Source organism: Acinonyx jubatus, chromosome B3 (genome assembly GCF_027475565.1).
Source record: "Acinonyx jubatus isolate Ajub_Pintada_27869175 chromosome B3, VMU_Ajub_asm_v1.0, whole genome shotgun sequence".
Classification (NCBI taxonomy): domain Eukaryota; kingdom Metazoa; phylum Chordata; class Mammalia; order Carnivora; family Felidae; genus Acinonyx; species Acinonyx jubatus.
In genome coordinates, this window is record NC_069386.1 from 77,173,226 (window position 1) to 77,187,452 (window position 14,227).

General features: G+C 37.0%; 1 long non-coding RNA gene across 1 annotated transcript in view; it reads right to left on the reverse strand.

Moving 5' to 3' along the window:
- LOC113601272 (uncharacterized) overlaps positions 1 to 13,739 on the reverse strand; it is a 100,535-nt gene extending 86,796 nt beyond the window's left edge. The window contains exons 1-3 of the long non-coding RNA XR_008299328.1: positions 13,161 to 13,739; positions 12,040 to 12,164; positions 373 to 413 (exon numbers count right to left, since the gene is read on the reverse strand). This is a non-coding gene — a long non-coding RNA (uncharacterized LOC113601272). The remainder of the gene's footprint in view (positions 1 to 372; positions 414 to 12,039; positions 12,165 to 13,160) is intronic.
- Between the last annotated feature and the right edge of the window lie 488 nt (positions 13,740 to 14,227).

The window sequence follows — 14,227 nt, forward strand, 5'->3', positions numbered from 1 at the left end:
TAACTTTGTAATGACAATGAATGTAATAGAGATGTAAAGCCACATGTTTCCAAACCATCAGTATTTATCAGACACTGCAAGAAAACTTTAATCACAATATAATATTCAAAATTCTCACACCTACAATTTAAAATAAATCAAAAGTTGATTCTAAGTCTAACTGGTTTTAAATCAACTTACCAAGTTCAAAAATGTTAATATCTCTCACTAACTCACAGCATGCTACTATCAGCCTTAATTTTGTATTATTTCATAGAAATGTTGCAATTACAATTTAGTCCACGTTGATCAGCAAAAGTTAAAGGGCAAAATTAATTAACGGAAATAGTAAAGGGCAAAAGATTAATATGACGACACATCTAAAATGCTTACAGTAAGAGAGGCACTGTTATTTTGAGATTATCCACATTGACCTGCAAAAGAACAGAAGGAGAAATCTGTGAATAAAGCTGAATTTCAACAAACTAAATTGTATGTTAGCATTTTAAAAATAATTACTAAAAATGACAACCGCATTATAGATTTGAAACTTCTGACTAATAGACCCAACAATGACTAATGTATTACAAATAAGCTATGAAGAAAACTCCAAGTTGATGTGTGGATTTATATCAGAACGTCATATAAAACATATGACTAATTTTTTACTACAATGCATGAAAAGTTTTAGACACCATATAAAGCATGTAATCTATTTTAAGTTGTCAGGATTTTCTGGTGATATTTATTTTGAAAACTTAAGGAACAGTATAATATCCAAACAATTAATTCAGCATACTTGTAGAATATATGAGGACTTTAGATCAATCAGAGGTAAGTAGTTGATAACAATGAATATTCTTATCTTTTGGGGGATTTGTGTGACTTAACATAAATCAAATCCAGAAATAAAATCAGAGCACTGCCTTTGCTATTCATATACTTTCATCACTTACATCTCCCTTGCTCTGGGGAATAAATTTCTGAGTTAGACCCAGCAGGTGTTTTGAACTCCATTTCAGATAAAAGGAACATGAAAGAGATTAGAATGAGAAGCCCCACCTCACACAATTATTAAGTAACAGAATGGAGGCTAGGATTTGAATCTTCTGGTATTCAATGGTCTTTCCACTAAATGCTGGTTTCCAGTCCTTGTTCGCTACTAAAACATACGTATCCTATCAGGACTCAATTAAGAGCCATTTTGGAAAATACTGAAACCTGTGATGAGCCATTTTCAACCTAAGTCATTTATTTATTTATTTGTGTGTGTGTGTGTGTGTGTGTGTGTGTGTGTGTGCAAAAATGTGATTTTATTAAAGCACAGGGATAGGACCAGTGGGCAGAAAGAGCTGCCCTAAGTAATTTTTAAAGCCTCTCCCACTCCCCTATCCCAAGAAATGGCTGTGAGTAAATGGGAGAAATGATAGAAGCCTCATATAACACCTACGGCAATAATCTACACCTGCCCAATAAAGCAGTTAGGAGGGATGGTGAGTTCTAATAGGTTATGAAAGGAGTTTAAGAAACACATTTTTATAAGCTTTATTTAGAAGGCTACCTACAAAATCTTTATGTTTAAAATGATCTTTTCGATCAATTTGAAGAAGCACAAATGGAACTCTGTGTGTTATTTTAAAATTTAGCAAGTGTGTGTATGTGTGTGTATCTTTTGTTTGTATTTACTTGACTTGGTTACAGTTATATCTCCTTGAAATAATATATTTTACTTTTACCTAGAACGTTTTTTCTAACTACATTCTAGGAATATTAGAAAACAAAATTAGTATTTTGAACTAACTGTAAGCTATCTAGTATCTTTGATTCAAGCCATTTAGGTACCTTAAGATCCACATAACCCATGCCATCAAGCAGGCAAACATCTACACTATGTTTTCTCACCACTGTGGACTTTAATATTAATACCTCAGATCCATCAAGGCATTCCAAAATCATAAACACGTAACCCTCATATGGTGAACAGTAAAACCAGACGCTCTTCTGCATTCGGAGAATGGTTGATAATAGAAAAATAGGAACCAGTACAGGGAAAGAGTGTTCTTGTTTCCCAGAGTAAAGCAATTTGATTTAAAAAAAAAAGACTTCTGACCCCAAACAATGAAATTTCCTATTGGAAATAAATAGCCCCTTCATTCATGTCAGAAGACAGTTTCAAAAGAACAAGCTATGTAATAATTAAAAAGCAGACAACATGACCCCCTCAGTAGTCAGTACAGACACTACAGTGTCAGTGACAGCGTGAGTTCCACGGTGGAAGAGAAGCAACTATGGAAAGTCAAGGTTTAGAGGTTTAGAGGAGGAAGGTTTAGAGGAGGAAGCAGAGCAGGAGAGCAAATGTGATAGAAAGGCAGCCGGCACACAAAGAAAATCAACACAAAGAAAATAAAAAAACTACATTGTAAATATGGAGTTCACAGAGAAGTGGGGGGAATAGAGTGAGCATCAAGATTTAATAGTAATCAAATCTTATCCGAGTCCTACAGTACAGAGACCTGGATTTAACACCTATCTCCACCACCCATGCATGCTCTCAAATTAGTTACACAGCCTCAGTTTTCTCACCTGTAGTCTAAGGTGAAAAATAATCAAAGAAATAATAAAAACATTTACTTTATGGGTGCCATAAGTTTAAAAAGAGATAACAGCACAAAGGCAGCTATTAGCATTATTAATATAGCCAGAAATCATTGAGTCCCTTGTAGCATAATGAGAAATATGATAAAAGAAACCCAAAGCGGACAAAACATTGACTTAGCCACCCCTAAGTAGTGGTCGTAGCCATATGGTAGTGGTTGAGAGCATGGACTTAGGAACCAAACTGCCTGACGCTCTTACTTACCAAGGAACCTATGGCAAATTCCTTAATCTCTGTGCCCGTTTCCTCATCTGTAGACTAAGAACTATAAAACAACAACAACAACAACAACAACAACAAAACGGAATTATCATAGGGGTAGAGTAAATCGGTCTTTTAGAATAGTGACTGGCATTTATTGTCTTGAACAAATAAGTAAAGCATATCAATGCCTTCAAGAAGAGAAATTGGTGATCAAAATTAATGAATATGTTCTTAGTTGTTATCATTATTTAGCATACTCCATGAATTTATTTTTAAAGATTCGACACAGTGTGATTGATTTATTTTTAGTATCTTTGCCATTATTTTTGGTAGAACTAAGACCATAATCTATTTCTCCTAAGTATACCAGTATATTTCACTAGCATATAACATAAAATCTTTTTTTTAATTAAATAAGTAAGTAATTTAAGCAATCTCTACACTCAGCATGGGACCTGAACTCACAACCCTGAGATCAAGAATTGCATGTTCTTCCAGTGGACCCAGCCAGACACCCCGACCTCTTTTTTATTTTTTATTTTTTGAATTACTACAAATAATTTAAGACAAACCAATAGGTCTTTCGTTTTCAAACTGTGCTCTGCTGGAACCTGCCTTAAATCTCCTCCATGATTAAAACTGGCCTGCATTATAAGTATCAAAATTCCTCTTACTGTCAAACTGCAGTCTGTCAACCCATTGGTGGTTGGTACATCACTTAGAGGGTCCCAACCAGTAAGTTTTTAAATTGAATACAATAACAGAAAGCATCAGAGCGCATCACAAGTAGTAGGGGCATGAGTTCATAAATCTTTTCAGCTGCATAGGGGTGTTTATGTAGATACATGTATTTGTGATCTGGTTCATGATGTAAACTGTGTTTTTTACTATACTGGCCTCATAAAATGAATTTGGAAGTTTTCCTTCCTCTTCTATTTTTTTTGAAAAAGTTTGAGAATAGGAATTAATCTTTCCTTAAGTATTTGGTATGATTCATCTGTGAAGCCATCTAGTCCTGGACTTTTCTTTATTGGGGAGTTTTTTGATCACTGATTCTATTTCATTGCTGGTAATCAGTCCATTTAAATCTTCTATGTCTTCCAAAACTGATAAGTTATATGTTTCCAGGAATTTATACATTTTTTCCAGGTTGTAGTATATATGTAGTTCTTACTATGGAAATAGCATTCTTTCTAGGAGAGAGAATAATATTGAAAACTTAACCAAACTGGAATTAGTTAACCAAAGTGGTTAATGTATGACTCAGTAGGAATGAACCCTTCACGTGCAGTTTTTAACAAAGGAAACCTGAGAGAAGAGGAAATTATGAAGCATGGGTGTTCCGCATGAAATTGGGAGGGAGACTGATTGGGCAACATGGAACAACCATATGGCAGCATGGGGTGCTGAGCTGAATTGAGGAAGCCAATGGTCCCAAAGAGAAATACTGACTGGAGTGAATAATAAATTCCAACTTTGTTTTACAACTTTGTCCAGGGATCCTTTCTCCATGCCTACCTGTATACATCTAGATATAAAGCAAAGATATTAATTCTTGCCCTTTCCTCCCTCATTGGTGTGCCAGTAGATACAGCAACTACGGATATACTCTGAAATCAAAATAAATCACTGTGATGAGTTACCTTCGGCCCACCAGGAGCCAGAGATTATGACCACTTGACTTCCCCCTAACACTTTATATGATACAACATTGAGATCATCACCAAGCCGGTTTTAAAGAAAGACTAGTAATCTACTAATCTATTCTAAGAATTTACCACAGTACATAGCAGGTCATCAATGTGTGCTTTTCACTTTTCTCTCCTCCATCATATACTCCTTTCCCTTCTTACCAGCTTAAATTCCATGACCCATCATTACAATCACTTTTTCTTTATTCTATATACACTTCTCTGGAACCTCTGCAACTAACATGACTGGAAAAAAGCACACAGAATATAAACTAGTCTTATTATATTAAGTCATGAACATGAATCTCAAGTAGGTTTATAGTGCTGCCTAACAATCACGTTACATGTGCCTAGTCAGTTTGCTCTCCGGCTCACCTGCAGAAGGATTTCATACCTTATCCTTCCTCCTCACACTTCATGCACTTCCATTATCATCCTCAGTCTTAGCTGACCTTGCTTCTTAGTTCATTGAGAGAACCGAAGCAATCAAAGGAGAACATCCACAACTTTCTGTACCCATGCGACCCCTCCCATCTTGGGCTCTTGGTCCCATCTCATTTCCCCATTCAAAATCATGCCTTGAGCAAAGCCTTTCCTTTTTCTCCTGTATCATCAAATTCTCTCTCTCTAATGGACCACTTCTATAAACAATTAAACATATTTTTTCTCCCTTTGGAAAAACAAACAAACCAAAAACTCTCTCTTGGATCCATGTTCTCCTAACTAATGCCTCTTCTGTTTCTCTTTTAGCAAAACTGCTCAATAGATTGTCTACAGTCTCTCGAATTCTTCTCTATCCATTCATATTTTTAATGTTTATTTATTTTTGAGAGAGAGAGAGCAAGAAGGGGAATGACAGCGAGAGAGAGAGAGAGAGAGAGAGAGAGAGAAGACAGAAAATCCCAAGCAGGCCCCACAATGTCAGTGCAGAGCCCGATGCAGGTTTCAAAGTCATGAACCACAAGATCATGATGACCTGAGCCAAAATCAAGAGTCAGAGGTTTAACCAACTGAAACACCCAGGCATCCCTTCATTCATTTTTAATCATCACTCAAGAGACTTTCATCTCTACCATTGTAATGAATCTGTTCCCCTCATGGCCACCAATGACCTCCATTTTGCTAAGTCAAACTAATTTTCTGTCTTTATCTTACTGGGCCCACCAGCAGTGTTAATACAGTTGACCACACACACTCCTTTCCTTGGCTTTCAAGTCACTATGTACTCTTGATTTTTGTCTAACCTCAGCTACTGCTTTTTCTCACTCTCTTGTTCATTCCTTTTCTTCTTCCCAACCTGCTGAATTAGAGTCTGCTGAACTCAGTCCTTGGTCTTCTCTATATACTACTTTTTTTATATTAAATATAATTTATTGTCGAATTGGTTTCCATAAAACACCCAGTGCTCATCCCAACAGGTCCCCTCCTCAATGCCCATCACCCACTTTCCCCTCTCCCACACCCCCCATCAACCCTCAGCTTGTTCTCAGTATTTAAGAGTCTCTTATGGTTTGCTTCCCTCCCTCTCCGTAACTTTATTTCCCCCTTCCCCTAACCCATGGTCTTCTGTTAAGTTTCTCAGGATCCACATAAGAGTGAAAACATACGGTATCTGTCTTTCTCTGTATGACCTCTTTCACTTAGCATAATACCCTCCAGTTCCATCCATGTTGCTACAAATGGCCAGATTTCATTCTTTCTCATTGCCAAGTAGTATTCCATTGTATATATAAACCACATCTTCTTTATCCATTTGTCAGTTGATAGACATTTAGGCTCTTTCCATAATTTGGCTATTGTTGAAAGTGCTGCTATAAACATTGGGGTACAGGTTCCCCTATGCATCAGCACTCCTGCATCCTTTGGGTAAATTCATAGCAGTGCTATTGCTGGGTCATAGGGTAGATCTATTTTTAATTTTTTGAGGAGCCTCCACACTGTTTTCCAGAGTGGCTGCACCAGTTTGCATTCCCACCAACAGTGCAAGAGGGTTCCCATTTCTCCACATCCTTTCCAGCATCTAGTTTCCTGATTTGTTCATTTTAGCCAATCTGACCGGCATGAGGTGATATCTCAGTGTGGTTTTGATTTGTATTTCCCTGATGAGGAGTGACATTAAGCATCTTTTCATGTGTCTGTTGGCCATCTGAATGTCTTCTTTAGAAAAGTGTCTCTCATCCAGGCTTACTGGCTTTAAATATCTCCTATTCATGCTAAAAACTCACAATTTGTATCTCCATTCCAGACCTAATTCTGAACACTAATTCTGAAGACTCACATATTCAACTTTCATTTGACATTTCCATTTGGATGTCAACTACACATCTTAAACTTAACATAACCAAAAGCAATAATCTGGCCTTACTGGCTTTAAATATCTCCTATTCATGCTAAAAACTCACAATTTGTATTTCCATTCCAGACCTAATTCTGAACCTAATTCTGAAGACTCACATATTCAACCTTCATTTGACATTTCCATTTGGATGTCAACTACACATCTTAAACTTAACATAACCAAAAGCAATAATCTGATGTCATGTCCAAACCTGACGTCCCCAAAGCTTCCCCATTCTTAGTAAACAGAAACTCTAGCTTTCCCATTGTTCAAGCCAAATTTTTCTAATCAATGTTGGTGCCTATCTTTCTTTCACATCTCACGTTTATCCCATCAGGCAAATCTATAGGCTCTACCTGCAAAATATCTACAAAATTCAATCTTTTTTTTTTATCACCTTCACTGCTACTGACTTAGTCCAAGAACCCCATGACTCTCACCTGAATTTTTTCAATATCTTCTAACTTGTCTACTGTTTCCCACACTGACCCTCCATAGTTTATTCTCAGTAGGGTAGCAGGAGGAATTATTTTAAAGTGTTAGACTATATTATTCATCTGCTGAAAACCCTCCACCATGGTCTATCCATGCATCAATTTTACTCATATTAAAGTTGAAGTCCTTACAATAACCTACAACAGTCTACATAATACCCTGACTTCCGTTGTCTCCAATCCATTCAGTGTTTCTTTTCAGCTACACAGACCCTCCCTCCAATCTTCCTGTTATTTAAATATACCACATGCTTTAATTTCATGGTCTTGCATGAAAGGGGTATTCTTTCTGCCTAGAATATACTTTTCCCAGTTACCCACATAGCTCACTCTCTAAATCCCTTGATGTTTGTCCAAACATCACTTTTTATATGATAGGCAAGATTCTAAGAAGTCCCCAAGACTTCTGCCCCCTGGAATATACACACTATATAACTCACTTCCCTTGAGTGTGGGTGGATTTGTGAATATAAAGGAATATCACTCATGATTAAGTTTTTAAGCAGTTGACTGTCAGTTAATCAAGAGTTGTTATTCAGATTATGATATGTGGGCCTGTCCTAACCAGCCTTTTAAAGAAATTGAAGTGTCAAATAGACACTCTAGCTGGCCTCAAGGAAGACACAAACCACTGTGTTGTGAATAATTGCCCATCAGGGTCACATGCCTATAAAATGCAGGTGGCTTCAAGGAGTTGAGAGTGAATTCAGTCACAAGCTAGCAAGAAAACAGGAACTTCAGTCCTACAACCACCAGGAACTGAATTCTCCCAACAACCTGAATAACTTCGGAAGAAGACCCTGAGTTGTAGATGAGGACCATGAGAATGAGAACACAGTCAAAACATTGATATCAACCTTGTGAGGCTATGAGCCAAGGACCCAGGTAGCTTGTGCCTGAACTCTTGACCTGACCCACAGAAAATACAAAGTAATAAACTTGTGAAGTTTTAAGCCACTAAGTTTGTGGTAATTTTTGACAGCAATAGAAATCTAATACAATCAGTGGTTTCTCCTGGCTAATCTACTGAAAATTCTAACCACTCTCTTTTACATTCCTTATGCCCTCTATTCTCCATTACATTTTTCATGACACCGATTTATTTTGTTTATTGCCTCTCCAAATGGAATGTAAGCTCCACAAAAGCAAAGTTGTTTAACTGTCTTATTTACCATTTGTTCAACTACAGTTCCTGGCACATAGTAGAAGATATGTGTTGAAAGAATGAATAAAATTGTTAGATACATGAACAAAAAGACATAATAGTATTTCCCCCAGAATAATCAAATTAATCATTCATTTAATTTATGAGACTATGTATCCCAAACTTTAGCTAAATTTGAAGTTTAGTTAATACAACATGTTAGTATTCAACTTACCTCTGGATGTGTATGTTATTTTTTATTATTAAGAACAATGAAAAACTCCTTAAATTCATAAAGTTAACTACTAAAAGCAATAATGCAAATGGCAAATGTTTATTTTGGGCTTACTATTTCCCTATTACTTGTATAAGTATCTTCTCTATGAATTTAAAATATTTTATCCTCATAAAGACATCATGAGATAGTTACCATTATTGTTCTCATTTTACACTTAGTGAAACTAAAGCATGGAAAGGTTTAATCATTCATTCAAGGTCACATACCTAGAAAGTGATGGAATCAGACTCAAAGTATGGCAGTGTAACTTTAGAGCTTGAGTTTTTCAGCCACCATGCATTTAAACTTTGAGGTTTAAACCTCATTACGTTTTGAGCATCTGAATATACATAACATTTATATTTTTCTGTGGCCAAAAGCATAAATAAATTGAAAAGACCAATTAAAAATTGCGAAACATATTTGAGCCAGATGACAAAGGGTTAATAGACTTTCATAGAAAAGCCTTGTAAGTTAATAACAAAGGCACTATATTGCAATAAAAAAGACAAAACAGCATAAAAACAGACAAAAGACATAAAGATAACCCATAGAAGAAGCAAAAAAAAACATGTGAATAATACTTGAAAAAATTTATTCAACCTTGATGGGAGATTTAAAAAAACACATTAAAACAAGTTTTAAATATTATTCTTTTTCCTCTTAAACTGGCAAAAGTTCACATTTAAAAATGGTTCAATAAGATAGATACTTTCATAGATTGCCAGTGTGAGATACATTAGTGGATATATAATGAAGTATAATTGAATAATATGTGGCACTGTCTTTTAAAAACTCATACTGTGAGGGTTGATGGAGGGTGAGGGAGAGGGGAAAGTGGATGATGGGCATTGAGGAGGGCACTTGTTGGGATGAGCACTGGGTGTTGTATGGAAACCATACAATAAATGTGACAATAAATTATATTAAAAAAAAACTCATACTGTGAGATCCAAAAAATTTATCCCCTAAAAAAACTCTATTAAAAGGAAATAATCAGAGTTGTAGAGACATCTCAAGTCACTTTAATGATGAAAAATTAGAAACAACCTAAATGTGAATCAATGGTTATACTATTCATTGTCAATCCATAAATTATACAAACATGTTAGTCTATAAGTTAATAGTGGTTTTCAAAAACAAAATAGTGATGAGGAAATGCCCATGGCAAAACACTAAATGAAAAAAGTCAGAACACAAAGCATCCTCACAGGATGTTCCAAATTATTTAAATTGTACCATATAGTATTGGACCTTTATACACAGGAGAAGTCCTGGTTTTTAAAAATTATGTAAAATGATAACTGAAGTCACCACTGGGTTTGTTTCAATAGGTAATTTATACTGATTTTCTTCTTTATAATACACTGGGAAATTTTGTATAGCGAGTCTGTATTAAGCTAAAATCAGAAGGAAGCAAAACTTGTAAATTTTATAAAATAATTTATTTAAAAATATACATTTCTAACTCACATACAAAGACAGAAGAGACTTTAGATTCTTATAAGCTGCCCGAGTCCACAAGTTGCAGATAATGGCATGTCTGCCTAGTAGAAGACCATACCATAAGACTACACCATAATAACAAGACTGGAAAGTTCAACTCAGAAAAATCCTCCAAGGGAAGGATAAAACTTCTTGCACAACAACCCAGAATCAGTTTTATATTATGAAGCTTTTTTCCAAAACATGGACTATTTTTTTTTCTTTTCATACAAACATATTACTTAGAAACCCTGAGATTTCTCACAATTCCTATTAAGAATTAAAGATTTGGGGGGCACCTGGGTGGCTCAGTGGGTTAAGCTCCCGACTCCTGATTTCGACTCAGGTCATGATCTTACAGCTTGTGGGATCGGCCCCCGTCAAGCTCCGTGCTCACAGCTTGGGATTCTCTCTCCCTCTCTCTCTACCCCTCACCCAGCTCATGCTCACTCTTTCCCTCTCTCAAAATAAATAAGTTTTTAAAAAAGAAGAATTCAAGATTTTCCAGCAATGATTTTTTAGATGTCTGAGAACAGGCTGAAATCTATAATCGTCATATTACAAAGATTTTTTGATATCATAGTTGTTGGTTCTTTACAATGCTGCAGTCAATATGCATTTTTACTAGATGTATCTTCCCAAGAAGCTATATCGTCACTATACCTGAATCCATCTCAAAGCAGATAAAGAAGTACCACACTGCATGCAATTATGAGATGTAAACATTTTAATATCAATGAAGTATGGATGCATCTCACAATTTATGGCATGTCACAGATAATTTGCAGCACTTGTTTTTCTGTCTTTATGATCTATGAAACAATGGTGCACATTACAATGGACAATGTATTCAATTCAATTAAACAAACTAACCCTTCACTTCTCCCATTCAATCACTTCAAATTAATAATGTAAAGCCCTGATTATCTAAACACCAAACTGCCAAACTGTCTAAAATTTAAGACCATCTTCTAAGTTCAGAGCTCTTCTCACAAAGATAATAAACTACTTAACTTAACCAAAAATAATCGGTTTCTAGTGCAAAGAACAAGAAGGACACATATCAGTTTCATAGAGTCTGGGCAAGGAAAGTACCTATGCAGCTATATAGACATGTTACGTGACCTTTACAAGTTGGCCATGGATGATATAGAAAGGCTATTGATGCCTACGGCCAAAATATTTTGCACGTGCAGGGCCAGCTCTGGCTTAGACTGCAACTGAACAGCTAAGCTCCATAAGAAATATAAGAGTATGAAACCAACTAAACTTCCTATGTTCAATTAAGAGAGCTACAAGCTGCTTTCCTGACGAGTTTATACATCTCTGGCAGACGGCTCAGACCTGGCAGACCTGGGTGAGGGCTATGGCATTATTCCTGAGGAAGGACAGGCAACTTGTCGCAACCCTGGGTTCCTGAAAACGCACTCAGAAGCACTCTTCAACCAACACAACTTTCTTAAAAATTATATTTGTAATTAGGGGTGCCTGGGTGGCTCAGTTGGTTCAGTGTCCAACTTTGGCTCAGGTCATGACCTCGCAGTTCGCAAGTTCAAGCCCTGCCTCAGGATCTCTGCTGTCAGAATGGAGCCCACTTCAGATCCTCTGTCCCTTGTCTCTCTGCCCCTCCCCTACTTGTGCTCTCTCTCTGTCTCAAAGATAAATATTTTAAAAATTCTATGTGTAATTAATGCCAATCCTACTTTTTTATTTTGTTTTTGTTTTGTTTTGGTTCCAAACAAACTGTGTTTCACCTGGGACAAACACTTACTTCAAACAGACCGGTAGAGAAGAGAAGTCCAGGGGATTATACTTGCTTCATTGTGATTGATAGTTCTGCCCTATAGGAAAGGACAAACGTATTCCATTTGGCCAGTTGTATCTTTTAGAGATAATCTGTGGGAAAAAAGTAAAAGACATAGAAAGAAAACGTAATAAAAACAAAGGGAAAAAGAAAGACTGTAACAGAGCCCATCATCAAGGCCAGCAATAGCAGGGACTTCCGAGACAGCTATTACAGGGGGTGACAAGGTGGCAATCACCAGGCATTTTAACAGGAGAGAAGACTGTAATGGAATCAAAAGATGAAACATCTTTGCAGCTGAGAGATCCAGTCATCTGCATCAATTATTTTTATAGGCCCATACTATACTCATAGTAAATTTATGAATAAGTGAAAGAAAAACACTGAATATTTGTAGCCTACACAGACCCTATCTAACCTCTGATTATGCCTCTCTTAATCTTAATGCCAGCATTCTTAAATACATGAGATCATTACAGTGTGTTTATGGTAGGAAAGAGATATGGTAATACTATATTTCTTTAAAGAGCATTTTGCTTATTAATTTGTTTTAATGTTTAACTTTCCCAACTAAGAAGTGAGCTCAAGAAAGGCAGAGCATTGTTTTGTGATTTTCAGAGGTTTTTTTTGTCTCCTTTTTTCAATGCTGTATTCTCAGTACCAACAATAGTGCCTGGCATATATCATAATATACATAGTGGCTGATAGATGTTTGTGGAATGAATGAAAAGGGTACATATTATTTAGGAGCTTCATAAAATTAATCGTATCTTGATAACATTAAAAATAAAATATTTCATTTGCCGTAAGACTGAGTAATACAGCAAGTTCAGAAATTTACGGCCTAGTCTTCTGTCAGCTGAAGGGTATTTCAGCTTGATAATTAAAGAGAAGGTTTATACTTTCAAGAAGGCCTTCCAAATACGCCAGCACAAATACTTAAATAAAGTCAGATATACTCCTTCACAGCCCATCAGCAAATTCGTAGGATGTGAGGGCATGGACTATAAGTAGACACGGAGGGACTTGGGTTCTATTTCTCAGGGCTACAAAGGCCGTCTATAGGGTGGTTAATAAAGTTCCCATACCTCCTTTGAAGCCAGGGATGGGATGCACTGAGTTAGCACCGACGCAGAAGGCTAGCTAGCTCTTGTGGCTGAGTGCCAGTGGAGGGCAGCAGAGAGCTACTTGAGTGAAAATACCTTCAAGAGGAAGATTTAACAGCTCCCAGCTGAGAATAAGGTCCTTGGCCAGATCTACACCGCACTATTGACGAGGCAGCCCGCTTGGAAAACCTGACCACAGGGTAGCCAGCAAAAATGGAGTTCCCAAATACGTTAACATATGAAGCCAAGAAGCAAAGGAGATGGGCAGGAAACAACGCCAGGATACTGAGGATAATCTGGACTCCAGCTAAGCACAACTCATTGGAGCCATTGATTCAGATAGCGATCTCTCTCCAGAGCTGCTGAAACAGATGATGTCTCGCATTCATTCCAACTCCAAAATCTTACATCCCCAAGATCGTTAACGAGCATGTTTTAAGCACAATATTTTTGCAAAGAAGACCTCTCCTGTAGGAAATAGAAATAATATATTAAGAATATAACATTGTTATCATTAAGAGGATAAAATCATACGTGAAGGAAGATTAGCAAGCACAGAGTCTCTCTTGTTACAAGCGGTCCCTAGAATCCTCCAAAAGTTGAAACTTCTCACATATGTGTGGCGGAAACTTTGTGAGGCCTAACAAACAGTATCAGGTTCAATCAGTTACCCGGGTCTCACCGTGAGGGCCCCCACCCTAAGGACAACCAGGAGTAACATGCACCTCCTCCAAGGCCAGGATCCATGCTCCTTTTCTGTGTCTTCCTAGTGATGTGAGTTTAGGTCAGCTAGGTGACCTCTCTAGGTCAGTTTCCTCACTTCTATTTTATTTGTTTTTTAGTTTGAGAGAGAGAGAACATGTGAACGGGGGGGAGGGGGGAAGAGAGGCAAAAGAAGAGAGAGAGAGAGAGAGAGAGAAAAAATCTAAAACAGGCTCCATGCTTAGCAGGAGCCTGACACGGAACTCGATCCTCGACCCTGGGATCATGACCTGAGCTGAAACCAAGAGTTGGGCGCTCAACCGACTGAGCCACCCAGGAGCCCCAGT